This window comes from Tursiops truncatus, chromosome 13 (genome assembly GCF_011762595.2).
Source record: "Tursiops truncatus isolate mTurTru1 chromosome 13, mTurTru1.mat.Y, whole genome shotgun sequence".
NCBI classification, from domain to species: Eukaryota; Metazoa; Chordata; class Mammalia; order Artiodactyla; family Delphinidae; genus Tursiops; species Tursiops truncatus.
Window position 1 is genome coordinate 50,398,723 of NC_047046.1, and position 6,274 is coordinate 50,404,996.

Consider the following 6,274-nt stretch of genomic DNA (forward strand, 5'->3'; position numbering starts at 1 on the left):
AGTTTCCAATTGTCCACTGCCAAAAAATAGAATCACGATTGACTTGTGTTGTTGACACACACTGTAACCTTGCTAAAATAACTTATTAGTGCTAGGAGGTTTTTTTTTGTAGATTTCTTGGGATTTTATATGTAGACAATCATGTCATATGTGATTAGGAACAATTTTATATTTTCTTTTCCAATCTTTATGCATTTTAATTAAGTTTTCTCCCCTTATTGTACTGGTTAGGATTTCCAGTAAGCTGTTGAAAATGAGTAGTAAGAGTGGAAATCCTTGCTTTATATCTGATTTTAGGGGAAAGCATTTGGTCTTTCACCAGTAAGTATGATGTAAGGCATAGTCTGCTGAATTGTTTTTTCTTAATCATAAATGGCTAATACGTGTCACATATTTTTTCTGCATCAATTGATATGATCATGTGATTTTTCTTATAGTTTTCTTGTACTGACCTGATTTTTTAAATGTTTTTTACTTTGGCTGCACCGCATAGTTTGTGGGATGGTAGTTCCCCAATCACGGATTGAACCTGGGCCTACAGCACTGAAAGCACTGCGTCCTAACCACTGGACCACTAGGGAATTCCCTGACATGTCTGTTTGAAATCAGTAATGTTGGTCTCATAAAATAAGTTGGGAAGTGTTCCCTCCTATTTTCTAAGAGACATCATTTACTTTTGGTATTTTTCTTCTTTATATATTTGGTAGAATTCACCAATGAAACCATCTCAGCCTGTAAATCTCTTTTTCAGAAGGTTTTAACTACAAATTCAAGTTCTTTAATCGTTACAATACTATTTAGGTTGCTTATTTATCTTGGGTGAGTTTTGGTAATTTGTGGTTTTTGAGGAATTGATCCATTTGATCTAAGTTGCCAACTTTATGTCAGTATGGTATTCTTTTATCCTTTTATTTTTAACTGAAGAAAAATGAAAAATGCAATGTATCAAAATTTGTAGGATGCAGTTAAAGCAATATCTAGAGGGAAATTTATAGCATTAAATGTTTATATTAGAAAAGAAGAAAGATTTCAAATCAATGATCTAAGCTTCCACTTTAATAAGTTAGGAAACAAAAAACAAAATAAACTGGAAACAAGGAGAATGAAGGAAATAATAAAGAATAGAAATTAATGCAATTGAAAACAGATAAACAATAGAGAAAATCAATGAAACTAAAAGTTTATTTTTTGAGAAAATCACTAAGATTGACAAACCTGTAGTCTGACTGATCAAGAAAAAAGAAGACACACATTACCAATAGTAGGAATGATATCATTACAGACCTACTGTTGTTGTTAAGAGGATAAATGAATACTATAAACAACTTTATACCTATAAATATGGCAACTTAGATAAAATGGACCAATTTCTTGAAAGACATAAATAAATTACCAAAATTCATTCAAGATTAAATAGATGACCTGAATATTCCTATATCTATTAAAGGAATTGAATAGATAGACTAAAAACCTTGAAAGAAAACTCTAGGTCCAGATTGTTTCAGTGGTGAGTTCTAACAAAAATATAAGGAAGAAATAATACCAATTCTATACACAATCATTTCCAGAAAATAAAAAAGGAGGAAACACTTCCCTATTCATTTTATGCAGTCAGCATTATTCTGACACTAACATCAGATAATGGCAGTGCAAAAAGCTTCAGACCAATATCCATCATGAACATAACAGAAACAAAAATACTCAACAAAATATTTGTACACTGGACCCAGCAATATACAAAAAGGATAACATATCATGTACAATGAGAGTTATCCTCGGAAGGCAAGGTTAGTTCATCATTTGAAAATTAATTTATGTAGTCTATCATATTAGAACCATACAGATCATATTAATTGATACCAAGAAAGCATTTGACAAAATTCAACATTCATTCATGATAAAAATTCTCAGCAAACTATGAGTGGAAGAGAATTTCCTCAAGCTGATAAAAGAGATATACAAAAAACTTACAGCTAACACTACCTAATGGTGAAAAACTTGACTGCCTCTCCTACTAAGATCAGAACAAAGCAAAGATGTCCACTTTCACCATTCCTATTCAACATCATACAGAAAGTTTTAGCCAGTGTAATAATAAAAGGAAAAGAAACAAAAGGCATAGAAGACAATACTACATAGAAAATCCCAAACTATCTACAAAAATCTCCTAGAATAAATGAGTTTAGCAAGGTTGTAGTATATAAGTTTAACACACAGAAATCAATTGCATTTCTACATACTAAAAAAGAAATTAGAAATTGAAATTGAAACAAGAATGACTTATAATGGCACCAAAACCACGAAATACTTAAGTATAATTCCAACAAAATGTGTGCAGAATTTGCATGCTGAACACTATACACCAATGAAAGAAAATTGTAAAGAACTAAATAAATGGGCAGATATATTGTTGTTCATTGATCCAAAGAATAAATATTGCTAAGCTGTCAATTCTTCCCAAATTTATCTATATTTTAAACCTAATTCCAGTAAAAATCCAAGCACAATACTTCTGGAGATTGAAATACTGACTGTAAAATTTACATAGGAAAGGAAGGAAATAGTATAGCTTAAACATTTTTGAAGAAAAGTAAGCAAACTTGAAGAAGTCATAATTTCAAGATTTACTGATTTCAAGGATTATTATAAAGCTACAGTAATCAAGACAGAGTAGAAACTTCAGTAGAATACTCAAATAAATATGGTCAGAAAGCTATAGTAATCAATAGTGTGACACTGGCCTTAGAACAGATACATAGACCAATGGAATAGAATAGAGAGCCCAGAAATAAACCCTTGCAAATACAGTTAAATGACTTCCAACAAGGGTGCCAAGACTATTCAGTGGAGGAAAGGATAACAACAAATGGTGCTGGGAAAACTGGATCCACATGCGAAAGAATGAAGTTGGACCCTTATGTAATACCATATGGAAAAATTAACTCAAAATGGATCAAAGAGCTAAAACCACAAGGCTCTTAGAAGAAAACATAGGGAAAAATCTTCATGATATTGGATGTGGCAATGATTTCTTAGACATGACACCAAAGGTACAGGTAACTAAAGAAACAGACAAATTGGACTTAATTAAATTTTTTTGTGCACTGAAGGACAGTATGAACAGAGTAACAAAGCAACTCACAAAATGGGAGAAAATATTTGTAAATTACATATCTCATAAGGGATTAATATTCCAAATATGTAAAGAACTCCTACAACTCAACAACAAAAAACAACTCAGTTTAAGAATGGGCAAAGAATTTGAATAAATTCTCCAAAGAACATATACAAATGGCCAACAAGCATATGAAAATATTCTCAACATCATTAGTCATTATGGAAATGCAAATCAAAACCACAATAAGACATGACTTAACCCCCCCATAGGGTGGCTATTATCAAAAAGCAACAAACAAAACAGAAAACAAATGTTGGTGAGGATGTGGAAAAATTGGAACCCTTGTGCTAGTGGGAATGTGAAATTGTGCAGTCACTGTGGGAAATGGTATGGCGGCTCTTCAAAAAATTAAACGTAGAATTACCATATGATCTAGCAATTCCACTTCTGTGTATATACCTCCCATGAATTGAAAGCAGGGAAACAGATATTTGTACTTATGTTCATAGTAGCGAATCTGCAACAGCCAAAAGATGGAACAACTCAAATGTTCATTGACGGATGAATGCATCAACAAAATGTGGTATATACATACAATGAAATATTATTCAGCCTTAAAAAGGAAAGAATTTCTGACATATGCTTCAACATGGATGAATCTTGAAGACATTATACTAAGTGAAATAAACTAGACTCACGTGGACCAATATTGTATGATTCCACTTATATGTTGTACCTAGAATAGTCAAATAGTATGTAGAGACAAAAAGTAGGACCATGGTTACCAGGGAAGGAAGGTAAGAATGGAGGGAGGAGGGAAGAATGGGGAATTATTGTTTAAAGGGTACAGTTTCAGTATGGGATGATGAAAGAGTTCTGGACATGGATGGTGCCGAGTACAATGTGAATTGTATGTATGTAAAGCCACTGAACTATACTTAAAAATGGTTTAAATAGTAAATTTTATGTTATGTATATTTTACCACAATTTTTAAAAAGGAAAACATCCATTCTAGCTATCAATGACATAGCTATAGAACTGTGGCAGCCTGCTACTTCCTTCAGCATTCATTATACTTTATATGTAAGCATGCAAGTTAGGAGTTTCAAGCTCCACTCCATCTTTGGAGTTGGAGTTTCTTTCTTTTTGGTCTCCATCAGTTCCTCCCTCTCTTCACATTTCCCCTCCCCACTCCACTGCTACTCTTTCTTAAATCCTTGACTTCACAGGATGGGAATATTCAAGGAGACAAGTTTTTAGACTTCTCAAATTCTAATAATTTTCTTGTTTCTAAAGAAATGTCTTTCTTTAATCCTGAATGAGAATTATAGTAAATAAATTTGATTGTATTTTTCCACTTCAATCTGTTAACATGGTATATTACAGTAATGGGTTTTCTGATGAACCATCTTTGTATTCCTAGGACCACCTACCGGATCATAACATACACTGCTGAGTTTGATTTGCTGTTTCATTTAAGATTCTTATATCTATATTCATTTTTGCTCTCCCTATACTATACTTTCCCTATACGTTATAAAACCCTGTGAGGTTTTGACATTTTATCCAGTTTAGAAGCTAGAAGTTAGCCTGTCTGTTTTGTGGATAGGGGCATAAGACATGGGACTCCTGGACACAAAGGACTTTACTGCTCACAGCAGAGCAAGCAGCATGAGCAGCATTTGTATCAGTCCCTCTTGACCCCAAGTTTCACAGAAGCAAAGTGAAAGTTTTCAGGCAGATGCCACACACGCTGTTTGTGTAGCATTGAGGAATACTGAGCTTGGGGAATCCACCTCTCTTATACAAGGCCTGCTCTTTGTCTCAGCCCTCATCTTTCAGAGTTGTTCACTGATAATTAATCGAGGCAAAGAGTGTTCAGGGCCTTATATTCTTGACGTCGCTGGCATGAATGTGTAGGGAGACTTAGGGTACAAGGCAGATTGCCTTCCCAGCATGGTTTTGTATCAAGATTACACTAACCTCAATTAACATGATGAACATTCTTTTTTTCTTACCCCAGAATCTACTTGGATAAACGTGTTACTTGAAGTTTTGGTAAAACTCACAGCAAAAGGGTGTTATTTTGAGGGAGGGTGAGGACGACTGTGATGTGGTGAGCATTTTCTTTTAACAGTTACTGATTCTCAATTTTTCCTTGAGTGGACATTTATTTTTCCAGAAAAATCTGTAAAAATTTCAAATAATTTAATTATTGCTTGAATCTACCTTATATCTCTATTTATGTCTCCTTTTTCATTCAAGATATTATTTATTTGTGCCTTTTCATTTTCTATCAGTCTGATAAGTTTTTCCCCCACAAAGGATCAGCCTTTGGTTCATATTCTACAGTTCCTGCATTTTCCTCTAATCTCCATTCTCTCCCACAGGGAGCCATGGGAACCAACTACTTAAATCTTCTACATACTCACTAGTGAGTTCAAACTGGAGTGGGAACTAAGGCTGCTATCATCCTGTTTTGTGGGCTGGTCCAGCACACCTCCCACCTTGAGAATCTGTGTGAAAGAAGTAGGTACAAGTCTGTGTTTCCAAAACTCCTGGAGGAACATTTCCAATGATTCTAGAACTTCATCTTGCACTGATCCAGCAGTGGCATTAGGGTAGATCTGTGGGTTTCTGAAGCAGAGTAATCATTCAGCCCGAGAAGGAGATGCCTCATCTCATCTTTTCAGGCACCCCCCAATCCAAGTAATTCTCATTACTCATTCCTCTTTCACTTGGTTTGGGGAATAGAAATGCTGGTCCAATTGTCTTTCAGTAGGTGGGCTATATGGTCTTGTCCAGTTGTTCTTGATTCTCTTTAGAATGTAGGGCATTAGTGCGTCTTTTCAAGCTTAGGCTCTGGGGTTTGTTTTTTGTTTTTTTAAGTTAGGGACAGCTTGGAATAAACTGTGGACCAATATTTTCTGAAGTGCCCTTTGTGATAAACAATTTAAAAATTGAATAAGCCCACCCAATACAATAATATAAATGTGTTGATAAGTATATATAATCTGGATTATACTTAAGAAAATCAGATATCTCAAATTCATAGAAATAGAAAGTAGAATGGTGGTCACCAGGGGTTGTGGGGAGAAGGAAACAAAGAGTTGTTTAGTGGGTATAGTTTCAGTTTTGCAAGGTGAAAAAGTTTT